The sequence below is a fragment of the Pseudomyrmex gracilis genome, unplaced genomic scaffold, assembly GCF_002006095.1.
Source record: "Pseudomyrmex gracilis isolate BER0280 unplaced genomic scaffold, ASM200609v1 scaffold_185, whole genome shotgun sequence".
Lineage (NCBI taxonomy): Eukaryota > Metazoa > Arthropoda > Insecta > Hymenoptera > Formicidae > Pseudomyrmex > Pseudomyrmex gracilis.
In genome coordinates, this window is record NW_018020769.1 from 116143 (window position 1) to 132151 (window position 16009).

General features: G+C 42.0%; 1 protein-coding gene across 2 annotated transcripts in view; it reads left to right on the forward strand.

Annotated features, from left to right (window-relative positions):
* Positions 1-16009, forward strand: part of LOC109858063 (neuronal acetylcholine receptor subunit alpha-7) — a 209969-nt gene that overhangs the window by 17206 nt on the left and 176754 nt on the right. The window lies entirely within an intron of this gene.

The following is a 16009-nucleotide window of genomic DNA, read 5'->3' on the forward strand; positions in this document are numbered from 1 at the left end:
CTCTGTCTCTCTCTCTCTCTCTCTCTCTCTGTCTCTCCCGTCTGGCAGACAAACACGGATCGAAAGTCCATAAAATCCGATTTGAGCAGAAACGTTGGACGCCAATACATTTCCGCAGGAACGCGCATTGGTAAATGGGTTTCTCTCTGTTGAAACATCCGCGCGCGGCTGAGGAAGGAATAAATGACGCTCAAATCGACACTCCCCCCGCGTAACGGGGAGTCTAGCTCGTGAGGACGAGAGGAGCGCGGTTAAAAAATGCGATTTTTTTGCGAACGCCCGAATAACAAGAGCGTTCCCACTCTCCCACGCGTTGCTGCCACGCGTTGCTGTGTGTTTGCATAATATATTGAGGGGCAAGTTGCGCGCGTATATCTTCTCTTTGTGCAGATTAAACGATCGTTATACCTTTTTCCAAGTCAAATCGATTTCGATGCTGATTTACGAGGATCGATGTCTCGCGCAAACGCGCGATTATCATTGTCAACATCGTCGATATGTCAGCAGTTAATCGTTAACGATTTATATTTACACGTCACTCGATATGTGACTCCCGGTGCAATCGGTCGTGGCTAACAAACCGTGTCGTCCGTAATTGTCGATCGATCTATTTTCACATGTTACTCTCTTTGCTCGGAATGTTTTTTTGTCGAAGGTTTGTGTTCGTCCGAGAAAGAGATGAAGATATATATGCGCGAGCGTGAAATTTGCATGTCTTATTCGCGTTTTAATTTTCCACCGCGCCGAATTCGCGCGGTGGGTTTCATTTCACGACGACATATTTGTCACGCGTTCTTGCGTCAGCGAATAATAAAGTATCCCCGACGAAACGCAACGAGAAGCGACGCGGAAGGTGCGCGGGACGCACCATAAAAAAAAAAAAAAAGAAAAAAAAGAAAAAAAAAATATCTCGTCGACAGTGGCTGCTTGACGGGAAGGCAATCGGGGCAATTTCGTTCCGCCTGCAACTGCTGCGTTTTCCCTCGCGCGCGCACCCCGAAAGAAAACGCCGTCGTCCCTCTCCTCCGGAAGGTAATTGCTATCTTACGGACGGCGAACCTTGTCGCGTAATTACACGGCGTTTAATCTCACGGCCCTTTTTCCCTTGTTACCGATACGTCTCGCGCTCGTTTCGCCATCGTGATGCATCCGCGCGCGAATAACTTCTCGCAGCACAGCCGTTAATTTTACAACCAAACTCGAACAGCTCCGACCGAAGGAGACTTCAGATTCATCTTTCACGACACGTTTTACGACTAAACAAAATTATCGACGGAATTTCCGTACACGACAATATACAACGCGAAGCATTTCTAAGAATACGCAGCGCAGTTTCGGAATTCTTCGCGCGCGTCCGCTACCGGACTTCCTCTCCATCCTTCCTTCCGTTTCTTTCCCTCGAGCGCGGTAATTTTTCCGACTTCGGGAAGGATGCGCGAGTCTTCTCGCGATCTCGCTCCCCGACAGCTCATTTCCTTTGCTCTGCGCTACGCGCCGTTTGCGAGCAAAAAAGTCCCGCTCGTAAGAAAAAAATATCACACACCGATACTATTTTGCTTCTGTTGAGTACTCATATACTCGTTTTAAAAGCGTCGCGTTTCGAAAAGCTTTATGTTCCCCGGGGGAATAACGCTCGCGCGACAAGTTCTCGCGCGGAGTTGCAGAAGTGAATTTAATTATCGGGAAAAAGTTCCGCGATGATTGCCAACGAACAGGATTATGAAAATTACGGAGGTTTTTGGTGAATATTCATATGTAAAGTTTTCACACATATCTCAGAAGCGGTCTATTGATTTTTTCCCTCTCTTTTTCCCGGTACAAGAAGATCGAGAGGGTATAGGAAAGTGGACGACGGTGTTGCGAAAGGAATCTGTATTGAGAAAGTGTCATCCGAGAGAAAGAGAGTATAGCCCGCGAGAAAAGTTTGTTATGGTTCTCCCATGAGTCATAAGAATCTCACACGGTGGAAAAGCTCTCTTTGAAAGCTCGCTGCTTTCCGGAACGGCGCTTTAAAACTCCGAGGCGCAGGAATGACGTAATGAACGTCAACGAATATTTGTATCGACTTTAGTTTTATGAATCGCTCGCGAATCGATTTGTTTTTATTTTTCTTTTTTTTTTAAATAAAATCCATACAAGAAGCATATGGAGAAAGAATCGTAAAATCTGCATTGAATGGAATTGTATTAATACTACGCGCGCGCGCAATAACTTTCTTGCGCGACGAGTTAATTTCTTCGTTGCGAAACAATGAAGTTTCGACGACAACGGGCGCGTGTTCGTAATATCGTTAATATAATTTTATAGCAAACTACATATACATATGCGCAAACGAAGTTATAGTATACTTGACGAATGAGTAACTTCGCGAGTAACTGGCGGCGTCTATACGCCACGGAGAGGAGGCGGATGAAAACTATAAAGTCAAAGAATGTAAACGAAGTAAGAGAGAGAGAGAGAGAGAGTCGCGAGAGAGAGAAACGAGCGGATGCTCTAACAGACGGTACATTTTCGCGGAGGAAAAAGATTCTCCGGATCATTTACGCTCCCCTTGTGGTAAGACTATAGGGAAAATATGCCCGGATTGGATACACGCTGGCGTAACCTATCTATCCTGCGAGGCGAGCAATATCGTGCATCCACGTTACACATGACAAGCTCGTAGTCTCTCGTCTCTCTCTTTCTCTCTTCCTCTCTCTCCTTCTCTCTCGATACGTGCATAGAATGTTGCTCGAAGAACCGTTGTGTTTGAAAAATATTGCGAGGCGCGCGATAAACAAACAAAATTTAATAATGTCAACGCCGTAGTCCTATAAAAAAAAGGGCTGCGTAAACATTTGCATATGCTGCGTGTATTTCAACGTCGAGTATGTTTGCAGCGAATTTTCATTGCGCGTTTCAAGAATCATGTGAAAGACAATAATAATTAGCAATATTTGTGTGTGTGTGTGTGTGTGTGTGTGTGTGTACAGTAACAAGATTTAAAAGCGCGGAAGAACAGAAGATTATCAAACAAAAAAGACATGTTAGACCAGGCGCTTGCAAAGTTTGCAAATTGAACATAATGTTTTACGTGCTTCGTGTAAAATATCGCGAACGTGGATTTAAACATTCATATCTTATTAACGTCGCTTGAAAACTCCTCTTACTTTTCGAGCAAACAAACACTTGACAAAAAAAAGTGAGAGAGAGTGGCTCCTAAATTAATAAACATTTCTTTCCTTGCTCCGTAAGTGACGTAATTACGCCACCGACAAACGGTCGTTTTCTCCTTTTAATTCAAAATGTTAACGTGCAATATAAGTTTCAAGATAAGTTTATCTCAGCAAGATATTGTTTTGTGCGGCGAAGAATATTAAACAGAGACGCGGGAGATTTCGCGAGAAAAAAAAATGACAAATTTTCCGACCGAATTTCAAGCCGCAAAGATGACTGAAAACGTTCGTCGAACATTGAGAACGAGGACAAAGCTTTTACTCGGTTTTGTCAGCGAGAGGGCTTGTTCGAAGGTTTGTTTCAAACGTTTAGATCGCGAGACAAAATAATTGTTCCGCCAATCAAACACGGGAATCAGATCCAAAAAACACGTATGTGTGGCGCGCGAGCATTAAGCCGTGCAAAAATTTACATTAAACTTTTATCCCCGGCTGCAATCGGGCGGTTACAATCGACGCACGATTTGCAACTGCACCCGCTCCCTCTGAAAATAACTCAACGGCATGGCACACGTTCGCTCGTTCAAAATCGCTTTCGTGTGTACATTCGCGACGCGTTATTCTTCTTTTGATATTTGTAAATGATTAAAATATCGAAAAAGTAATTTACACGCAATCGACACACAAGATGTTAACTACTGTAATTTTTGATTCCTCCAGTTTTTAAGCGGAAAATTAATAATTGACTAAATGCGTGCGTCGCGCACGAAAAGCGTTTTATTTTGAGAAATGATTTATGCGATTTATAACATCGCGTTACACGCGTTGAAAAGCGATCATACGTCAAAAGCGACGTTGCTAAGCGACGCTAATGACATCACTAATTTACGAAGTGTCATTTCTGCGCGACTCACAAGTTTTCTCGAGAAAATACCCGAGATAATGTCGGCATTTGGCATTGAGGTAGGGACGATAAAAGCTCAGAGAATCACAGTCGACCAAAAGATCAAATTCTGTGAAAGAGAATCTTGAAAAGAGAATCTTACAACAAGAGCCACGATAACGAGCCGGTCCTAATTTGGTACGAGCCGGACCCAATCTTCCTCCTCTTTTTCTTGAGTCGCAGTTACCACGATGACGACGACGCTCGATGAGAGAGTGGAGGGTTAAGATTTTCTTCCCGGGCCGTATTCAACGGCTCCAGCTCAAGGATATATTTTCCGCTGAAATAAGTAGAACGCCTTGTTCATCTTGCAATATCGCTTAGATAAATACACCTGACGGGAGAAACAGCGTTTTCTCGCTTGTCGATAACGAGAGACCTGGAGACGCGCGATGTCGAGAAGCAACGGCGAGGAAATAATCGAATAAGAGAATGGGGTGGTTTGATTTTCCTATCTTCATCGTAGGAAAACTCGCGCGTGGAAAACGTGCGTCGAGAGAGTGAGAGAGAGAGAGAGAGAGAGAAAGAGTCTTTATTTCTTGATTAAAATAATACGTTCCTAACCTATCTACGGTGTGAAGAGATTAACTCAACTGTTGATTAAATGTAAATTAATTCTTTCCTAATTTAAAGTGCGACAAAGAGCCGTAAATAATTAACTAACAATAATTAATGTACATAATAATGCGCAAACAATAAGTAGCATTAGTTTGATGATTGCGCGTGTTAAAATGTTTAAATAGTGTAACATCGATGTTTAAACATAGTGTGGGGGTGTATGTGAAGTATTAATTGTAGTAATTACATTATTGATATCTCGCTCTGCATCTTACAAAATAATCTCAAGCATCGGTAATGTATTTCGATTAACGTTCTGACAATCTTATTTCGAGTGCTTGTTGTGTTGCATCTCTGGTTTCCCGATCCTGATTAGGTCATCATTTAGGGAACATAGTTGCGATCCCTGAAATCGTTGAGTGAAATCGACGCGCTTCAATTCTGGCGAGAACGTTAAAAGCGTCCTCGTCTTTAGTGCTTCGATAGACTGGTGGACGAGGTCGAGTCGAGGGCAAAGATCGAACGAACAAGATTGTAGCTAAATGAGCCCGAGTGTGCATGACAGTGAGAGAATAGGGCGTTAGAGAGAAGCGGGAAGGAAAGCGAGGAAGGGGAAGAGGGAAGAGCGAAATTAGAGAGAAGGGGAAAAAGGAACGGGGTGAAAGCCACCTCTGGTTCAGTTGTTGCGAGATCGAGAGGGATGTGGCAGGTTTCTCATCCCGTCTAAGTTTTCTTTCTCCGTCTCTCTTTTACTCTCACCCCCCTTCTCAACTCTCCGTTCTCTTCCTTTGCGAATTGTCTTCTTCTTTTCTCTCTCTCTCTCTCTCTCTTTCTCTCTCTAGACTTCGATCTTTCTCTTAACTCATCACACTTTGTCTCTTCGTCTTTGTATCTCTTCCATCCTTGTGAACCGATTTCAATGGGTTTGTCGGAGAAGTGGAAGGACAAACAGAGAGAAGACAGAGAGAAGAAGGAAAAGGAAGAAGAGAGAGATAGAGTGAGAGATAGAGGGAGATAGAGGGAGATAGAGGGAGAGAGAGAGGGACGATTTTCGGGGGTTGCTATGGTGACCATCCGGGACTAAACGCTGGGTGATAAGGGTACCTGGACTATAGGTTGCGGTATCGTTGTACAGAACTCGTGTGTGTATGCATACCGTGTATTTGTAAAATCAAATTCGACCATCTAGCATTGCCAGAGAAGAGCCGCACAATCCTCTCTCTTCTCCTCTCTGCATAGTCTATTCGCAGATTATAGAGCTTTCGAGAATTGTTTACCATCTCGTTTCTAGGTGCAAGATGACATTTGTGATGTACTGTCCAAAGTAGGTCAAGCTGCACGGGATATAATATCTTTCTTATTGCGTTTAAAGAGAAAGAGAGAGAGAAAGAGAGAGAGAGAGAGAGACAGAGAGAGAAGAAGGTATTGCAACAAATATTAATAAAAATGATGGAAAATTCGAAAAGTTTCATCGAAGTATATTTTTAAAAGTGGACTAAAAAAAAAAAAACAAAAATCGCGAAGAACATTTTTTTCTCAGTGGACAAGCGATCGGGGGAATAAACGAAGCGACAATAGAACGAGGTCAATTGAATAAGATAGTTCCGCCATATCTGCTATGGTTCTTGAGTTACAATGCAAATAACCTGAAACGATCTGGAATAGAATCTTTCATTGGGGAGGAGGATGTACACTTCGTAACTAATTACCATATTTAGCAAAGAAAACGAGCCGTGCCATGAGAATTTTTCCACCGCTATCTACATATAAAAAAATCGAAGTGATCTTATATTCTTTTTCAAATCTCGCGTAAATAAACTTAAATTACTTGTTGTTTGAACTAGATAAGAATTGCATGAGAAATAAAATTAAATAACGGTAAAAAAATTAATAAACGTTACGATACAATTTACGTTACGAGTCATTTTTCCGCGACGATCTAATTTACGCGAGATGCGCGTTTAAGTCAGCGATCGTCTGTGTGGAAATCCACACTTAAATCCTCTCGATTTAAGCGATTACCTGTTTGGCTTACGTGCAGTTCTCCGCGACAGCGGATTCGCGTGTCGCCCGTTGGCTTGCCTCTCGTACATAACCACCGTGTTCTCGCCGGAATTATGGCTCGTGTCCAAATGTTCTCGGCGAGGCAAACGCCATCCTCTCGTCCCGATACCCTCATCGTGTGCCGGTTGGGTCCGCGCTTATAGTATCACCGATTACACTTGTGGCGCGGTTTAATTCGCGCTAAGGTACTATTAAAAGTCGCGGTATTACGGAAAAGAGAGAGAGAGAGAGAGAAACAGAGAATACACATTCGGTTTTATCAAAACGCAAATTGAATTCAATGGCTGAATGGAAAACCTTCTCTCGCGCTGTATGTGTGCGCGCGTCAAATGACATTTAAAGGCTGCAAAAAAACCAGTTCGTATCGACGATGCGTTTTACATCAATGGGATAGAATACTTTTGTCGGTATTGATGAAACATTCAAATGCTTTCTTCAATTTGGTTAGCTCGCGAATGCGCGTTCTTTGTGTTTTGATTTTTTCGTCGAAATTTTTTACGTATACGCAGTATGTACACGTACAGAATCGATTGCAAATTAATTAGCGCGATACATATATTATACGGTTTTGATGAGAGAAACAAAAAATACACACATTGTAGCCGGGATCATAGTTGACAGATGCGGAGTTTTGAATTTTTGAAAAACGTTCTGAAAACTGATGCTAATCGAAAACAGGACCAGAATCTGAAATGAGAATGCGGCGACTGAGAATATGCCTCACACGTGTGACCCGCTTGTAAATGCAAAGTTCACGAGGCAGGATGTGTGGATATTGAACACGTGACACCTCCGATATAAAATATACCGCGTCATAAAAGATTTTGGATTTCGAGGGACGAGTGAGCGCGGGATCTGAATGCGAAGAATCGTTCACGCGAGCTCCTTGACGTAACGCAAAACAGAAGCTGATGTTTCGACACTAGACGCCTCGCGCGCGTCTCGTTTTCCTTCTCTCTGTAATGTGCTCTTTCGAAAGAGAATTGATCTTTCGTGTTTTTTTTTTTTTTTTTGTACACACAGACCGGACTCTATAAATATCGCAGAGAAATATTAAGTGTGAACTTTTCGCGGTTAGTTTCACATCTAATGTCGCGGTGATGGTTTTGATGAGAATTCGCACGTTGCGCGCGAAGGTCTCTGTCTCTGCGCTATCAATATTGAAATCCATAAATATTCAATGCGCGTTCACATTCGACGTGAAATGATCTATCGAAATGTCGATATCCGGTTGCGAGAGCATTGCGCACAGGAGGGAAACTTGATTGGTCTTCGACGACCCCTATCTTTGGCGCGTACTGTGTATCGAATATCAACAAGTCAACGTGAATATTCAAGAAACTCTTTGTAAAGTATTTTTTGTTTGTTTTTTTTTTTTTTAAAGGCTAACGCGTACAAAATTAAAGGATATTTTTCGAAACCAGTTTCCACTGATTAATTCCCGGGCGGTGTTCGTGATTAAATCGTGAAACGCGCAACATCTTCGCGGAGCGCTATTGTCTGACTTATCGACGGGGTATTCCCGCCCCGCCGCGCGATATCGGGTCTATCCCTAATTTCCCCGGAGTTTCCACGAGTAATTACGTCTCCGCGTGTGGCAGCCGAGCGCTAACAATCAAAACCCGTCGAACGCGCGCGAGTCGGTGTTATTCTCTTGGATTAAAGTTTAGCGATGTCAGCCGTTAACTATGTTAATCATTAGCTTTTGTCCTGTCCGCGTGGCGGTTCGCGCGCGTGTTCGATTTGCGGCGCGCGGTTCGAGAACAATAAAAGCCGGTACGGCCTGTGCACACAGACGGCGGATGCCTGCTCTAACCCAGCCAACTCGCGTGTGGAGAGGTCAAGGGATGTCGTGTATTGTTTATGACGCGTTGTTAGCGCGTATCCGCGTTACCGCGTTTCCCCCGGCTTCTTGCATATTTTATGGAGCGTCTCGTTCCCCTAACGACAACGTGCTAACGAGATGCTAATAAAATATTAGTCGCCCACTCTCGGGTACCTCGTTCACGGGGTAGCGCTCTGATCGATTGCCGCGGCTTTATGGGAAAGAGAGAGAGAGAGAGAGAGAGAGAGAGAGAGAGAGAGAGAGANAGAGAGAGAGAGAGAGAGAGAGAGAGAGAGAGAGAAAGAGAGAGAGAGAGAGAGAGGCAACATATTTGCAAGTCGGGCATATTTGTTATTATCGCCACGTGTGTTGCCACGTTATTTTCGTCAGTTCTACATGTTTCTCTCTCTCTCTCTCTCTCTCTCTCTCTCTCTCTCTCTTTCTCTTTCTGTCTTGTCGAACACACAGTTTGCGAATTGTAAGAATAAATATGGGCATGTAATTAAAATTAAAAATCAGCACTTACAGCACATATATATTTTTACGTAATTATTTTTACTGGATGGATGGCTCGAAGGTTGCGTCAAGAATAGGGGATCCTGTAGCCTCGCTCGAAAATCGATAATGCGCGCAGGTGTTTACTCGAATGACGTTAGTCCGACACTTTAATTATAATCAACGTACGCCTCGAGCTTTTAAACAATATAAATTAATGTGATACGTTATGACTGTACTGAATTCGTTTTATTCAGATATATATATATATATATATATATATATGTGTGTGTGTGTATTAAACGCATCGCAGAAAATGCGTGTAAGAGACAAATTTAATAACATACTTTTATCTCGAACTAATAATAAATCAATATTTAATTTTAATTATTAATTATAATATTACAATTTATATACAGGTGTGCGTAATTATTGTTTCATAGATGTGTGCGTTGTTTTTTTTTTTTTTGGAAATGCACGTAAGACAATATATTCGATAAGACACACTTGTAAAAATGATGTTGTATCAATTATTCTAATTGCACATTGTTGTCGGTCATAAAAATCATAAAAACAATATTCGATATCGAATCGCCGGCCAACATTTCACGAAGTGTCAAGAGTTTTATATCGTATCGTGACATTTTTGTAACCGTCCGTCGTGTGCGTTATGAGAAGCATGCATCACAATATAGCGATGCGTTTTCCATAAATTTCTCAACGCACATAGAAATCGTAGTGTCATCGCGGCGATATATCTCATGACGCGAAGCGGAACGATATAAAAATCCATTAATTTCAGGAAATCATCCGAAACATCTGATAGCGCGCTGTTAAAAATCGCTTATCTCGTGCGCGATCTTTGTTTTTTTTTGTTTTTCTTTTTTGTTTTTTTATAATACTACACGGTATTAGCAATATAGCGTCAAAGTGCTGTTCACTCTGGAGATCATTGAATCTCGTCAGTGTTGGATTTCAAAGCTTCTCGTGTTTCTCTGAAAATCTTTCAGAAACACAAACGCGAACAAATACGTTAAATCTTTTTGGATAGGATCAGTTGGCGGGAAAGCTGTCTCGAGTTACCTGGTAGTTTACGAAGCGCGTTGTACGTTTAAAAAACAAAAACACTACGTTTGAAAATGTGTTTTTTGGGTGTTTCGATGCGTTGTCTCCGTTACAAAGTAGCGGTCTCACAGAACGTTTGCGGGCGTCGCAATGCGATAGATTTGAAAAGTCACGAATTGATTAAACGTTATTCGAGATTACGTCACGTAAACAGAAAAGTATTTACAATTTTATATACTCGAAAATTTTTATTACGTCGCGATGTTCCCAAGAAAATAATCTGTTACCAGTTATCAAATTTTAATTTCTCGACATGTATTAAACATCACTTTTGATAAACAAATAAAATGACATTAATTAAGAACAACCTTCGTGTTATAGAAACACACACACGCGCACGTTAAAAGGACAACAACACACGTAAAGTAACGAAAAATATTTACCGCGCTACATTTTTTTCTTTCGTGTGCTGCTATTGTTAACATCAGTTCGTTAAGCAAGAAGTTTCCCGCGCCAAGTTTTGCGGAAAGTCGAGAACAAGGACGTTGTACGTAACACGCAGCGGTATGTCACACAAACACATATGTGTATATACATATATACATTGAGTACAAGAAACTTACTTTATCAAGTTATCTGTACGTTGGGGTTTCCGAGATTTTAGAAAAATATCCGCGCAAAAAAAAAAATAGGTTTTGATTATTTCGGTCAAACGCTTTAACGTATAGCTTTCTTTGTTCGGTTCGACGTAATTCTCCATGATACGCTCCACGGGCGCAATACCGTTGATTACTTCACGTTTTAGTACACACACACACGGAGATCTGTCGCGTTTGCTTTACGATTTTCTCTTTCACCTGGAAACAATTGGCGTGGGCGCGTACAGCACTTACCAAGTGACCAACGAATTGGACTCGGGTTCTGACTCGGTGTTCCTCTGAACCACCAAAATTCCGGAAATACTCACTGATGTGTGCCGTGGCGTGAATTCGGAGAATTACCTCGTAAAATCAGGTTCTCTTCATGATGTGAAACGGAACAAGTAAATTCACTACGCGCGCGAGCGCCCCCCGTAACGTTACGCGTGTAATTCGATTTACAATTTTATCTCGGACCCGTGTGCATTAGCACGAGTACATTCCCCTAACGTTAGATTGCCGTGAAGAGAGGAAACGAAATTCATCTATTCAAGTCGCATTTCGTTCCAAATTTCGAAAAGCGGTTCTGACCCTTCGAGAGAGATAGATAGATAGAGAGCTCACGACGACGTTTTCGATAAAAGTGTTGACTGTATATTTTGCTCACTCTGTCGATTGAGGAAGAAGCGAATAATTCTCCAATTCACTCAATAGGTTTTTTCTTTGTACAAGCGGAATTTACATATTTCGTTCCACGGAGAGCGAGTTCCACAGACTCTTTTGTACATATATTATCGATTATTCTCAAGACCCATTCTCTTATACGCTTGTTCCGACTTCTAAAGCGAACTCCACTCGTTGTGTGCGCGCGCGCACTTTCAGTGCTTTGTTGTATTGGCACCGTATTACACTCGTAGAAAATTATGCTTACGAGAGAATAATTAGAAACCTCGTTTATCATTTTCCCGTGCGCTTTCCTCTCTCTCTCTCTCTCTGTTTCTCTCTCTCTGTCAACTTATTTCTCGCTCGAACTCTCACCACGGACGAACTGCGCTGGAAGAAGTTTCTCGCCGAAACACATTTGTTAACGCGTTTCGATTTACATCCGGAGACTCCGAGGTAAAACCTCACCATTTATTTGTTTAACGCGCGATATTTGGTTAGCGCGCAACCGAGGTCCGAGTGTGTAATTCCGAGTTAATAAATCAGAAACCCTCCCCCGGGTGCAAATCTTGGCTCGCTGCTTTCCGGAAACACGCGGAACGTAAATGGGATTTGTGGAAATGGTTCATCAGATCGATGTTTAACCCTTCTCGGACTGAAGAGAAGGGTGTATCCTTACATCTTCCCGTCGCGAGAACGGTAATGTTGCACAGTTTCAATCACCGTTTCCATTATCTCGGGAGTAGATTCACGAGGTCCGTGCGCTTCGATCGCTCATTCTCTTCGCGCGCGTCGACCTCTTGCGCGCGATTTGACACGGTACCATTAATTATATCATTAAGTGTTATACATTCGGATCTCACAAATTTCCGTTGCATCAGTCGGAAGCAAATTTCAGCTTAGAGAGAGAGAGAGAGAGAGAGAGAGAGAGAGAGAGAGAGAGAGAGAGAGAGAAAAAGAGAAGAGTTGCTATATATTTCAAGAGACACGCATATAGCGACAGTGCAATATTTTATATCGCCAATCTTTTGCGCGCTTAAATATAGACAGACGATATATCAATCATTTCTAGCAAAACGCTCGCGAGCATTAACGACACACAATAACATTGATCATGCCAATCTCATTTATCTTCGCCGGAGGATAAAATATCTTGATTCATCGAGATTGCAGATAAAGCACATATATATTTTATTTAATTACATTAAACACGCACACACGTATTCGATTAATTACGTTCAACATACGCGCGCGCATTATCGGATACATACATACACACACACACACACACACACACACACACACACACACACACACGGTGAAATACCTAATTTAAATGAATTCTCCGTAACAAACAAACTCGATGATATCAAAGTGCATCGTTAATTGCGCAATATTAATATCGGGCTCTTTCTTCGGCTCAGCCGTGCGCTCGCCGGTAGCGTAACACGAGTAATGCACTCTCTTCCATTCCGGACTATTTAGCTTTGAAACTTTGCGCTTTCTCTTAAATTAATAACGATCTCTAATGATGCGCGAAATTCAGAGAAGCGCGACGGCGGACCAACTTTTAATTGTGCGTTCGTTCGTCGCGTATGTTTGAACGTCGCGTTTTTTTTTTTTTTGTTTTTTTTTTTTGTTTTTTTGTTTCCGTAACAATTTTGCAAATCCGCGGTATTACCGATCGCGCGTTCCCCATTGTACAACTCGCGATCAAAAATCTCGCTCTTCCTTCCTGCTTGTGGCTTAGGCGTAATAATGAGGAAGGTCGGGCCTCTACTTGGGATTCGCTTCTCTCCCGCGGGCAACAAAGGCAAAAGCAAACAATATTGTCTAAGTTGTAGTCACGTGTATTGTGCACTGAGGCTGAGAGTAATAAGCGGATATAAGTTCGCAAGCGGCGGCACAAAGCGATACCGTACCCACTGTCTGCAATATCAGCCGGGGGTAACAAAAGCGCGGGGAAAACTGGGAATATACACAACAGCGACGCGACAAACAATTTCCATCGATAAGACAGCAATTTCATGTGCCCGTCTTAGATTCAATAGTATTTAGGTTTTGGAAGAGAGCTGCAAAATCTCTCCCTCTCTTTCTCTCTCTTATTCTGTCTATAAAACTGAGATTTCGCATTAACAGAGAAACGTGTTTCTTTTTTAAAGCAGAGAGAAACATTGTGCCAGTTATCAAGGGAAATATTCTCAGTCCTGGCTTGTTTTTTTTTTTTTATTTTTTTTATTTTTGGCCATCGCAATTGTTTGCACATCTGCGTTGCACGGAAAACAATGTAGATTACAGCGAGTCCAAGTCACAGTTTAGCGTTCTCTATATTTGTAGTTACACGGTGCAATATGCAACCGCAGACTCGACGTGGCAAGTATGAGTTTCCCTTCCCGGGAAACGAGCTGCAAGTGGTTCCATATGCACGGTTGCGTAATATTAGACGAGAGAGTAACAGAAGTAATAGAAGTTACCAACCATAGCAATATGTAACGTACGATGTGCAATATGCAGACGTATAATCGAAACATAAATGAAGTTCTCGAGTTTCTTAATGAACTGTTATGTAATTAAACGCTCAAGTTTCGAGCGCTCGCGAAGATAATCTCGAATATTGTGTTTTATCAGAAGCGCAACATCTTAACGTAGAAAACACGCGATGCAATCGAGTATATATGCCTCGCGCTTTGTTTTGCACATTCCTACGCTTTCAAAATAAAGTGATAAAATAGGCCAATGGGAGTGCAAACACAGTTGACTGTGTGTGTGTGTGTGTGTGTGTGTGTGTCATAATAAACAGTCCTATTGTCAGTGACATTGTACAGTTAAAATTACATGTAGTGTTCGTCAAACTTTTTTATTTCGCGTATTTAATGTATAACGTTGACAATATTCTTGACACACAAATTTTCATCAATTGACTTTGATTATCGGGACTGTTCGAATGTTCTATGTATGTCATTAATGACCTTTTAGCATTGATAAAGACCACATTCAATGTCGAGACGTCTGTTACACCATCACACGTAATGAAGGTTTTGCAACACACAGTCGATCGTGTTTGTGCTCTCATTCGTCTCTATTTTATTGCGAAATGTTTTTTTTTATATTTTTTTTCGAAAATTTATTCCAAAATGAACCGATTGAAACCGCAATTTTTCTCAGATTAATCATTTTCTCACACATTTCTACAAAATAACATTGTTGTTACAAGTTAAACATTAATTACTAATTTATTTAATCTCTAATAGAGCAATATTAAAAAAATACAATGTAGCAAAGAAACCGACGCGCGCGGAAACACGATCTGTTTGCGGTACAGAAAAACAAAAAAAAAACAAAAAAAAAGACAGAATAAACGTTAGAAGGCATTCGGACGTAAAATTAAATGTTTCAGTCGCGACACTTAGTCACGTTTCCCGAAACAACTGACAGGTTAATTGTGCGACATCGCTTGCAAGATCGCGCGCGCGCGGTGTCGCGAAGAAAAACTAACTAACTCGCGTTATTCACGGTAAACGTGTTTGCTGTTTAAATTCAGTTTTGCCTCGAGGACAAACACGAGAATGTCTGCGTTTTCCCTCCCTCTTCCCGTATGATGCCGCGGGAGATAAAAGAAACGACGCGCGGTGCGCGCGGTGCCGTAAAACTAGCGGCGTAAAGCAACGCTAATTGACTCCGCGCAAAATTAAGCCGTTGGTATATCGTGGAGAAACCCGTTGATAATTTCCCACCCGAGAATGATTGCGCTATTTATTCTCTTTCTTTCTCTTTCTCTCTTTCTCTTCTCCGGTCTCTTGCTAATCTCTCTTGTCATTAAATAACAACAGAGGTATCTTAGACTCGAAAGCATCAGTCAGTGGGTATTTACGTTTAAGCTCAAGCTGCTTCGACAATAAGCGACACACAATCTGGCATTCTGTCTTGTGTAACATATCGAGTGGGGGATAACAAAGGGAGCCGACACATAGTATTGGATACGACATACACGCACACACATAGTGTCACCACACGTCCGCGATACGTAAGTACAAAGGGGAAGAAGGAGGTATTCGGACATTCCGTTCTCTATATAACGTCACACAGGCGGAGAAACGTTTGTGCACCTGTACATATACCTACGAGCGCGCGCTGCACGAGCCTTTAAACGAAGACAATCGCGCGGCCGAAATGTAAATATCCGTGAACTTGCAGGGAGTTATTTGGCTACGGGAGAGAGCGAGAGAGAATAGGGATCTCTGATAGCGGCGCGAGCGCGCGCGCGATCGGTGAATCCGTATAAGGATTCGATCAACTTCAAACAAACCCTCAACGAGCACAAAGCTCGGACTCCGGTCAATTGAAATGTTACGGGTACATTACGCAAATTAAACGTGATTTTGACGTAGAGTCCGAGTTCACAAAGGAAGCTGATTTGCACATGATTGGCACGTACGATCGGCGCGAGTAGTTCGGATTATCATTATCCAACGTTAGGAAAATGGGAACAAAGCTATCTCTCCAAATGATAAAATGATTGCCCGCGTCTTCGGAAATTTCAACGTTTTTTTTTCCCTTAAGCGAAAAAAAAAGATCACATGCAAACGCAATTTCGACGTCATTT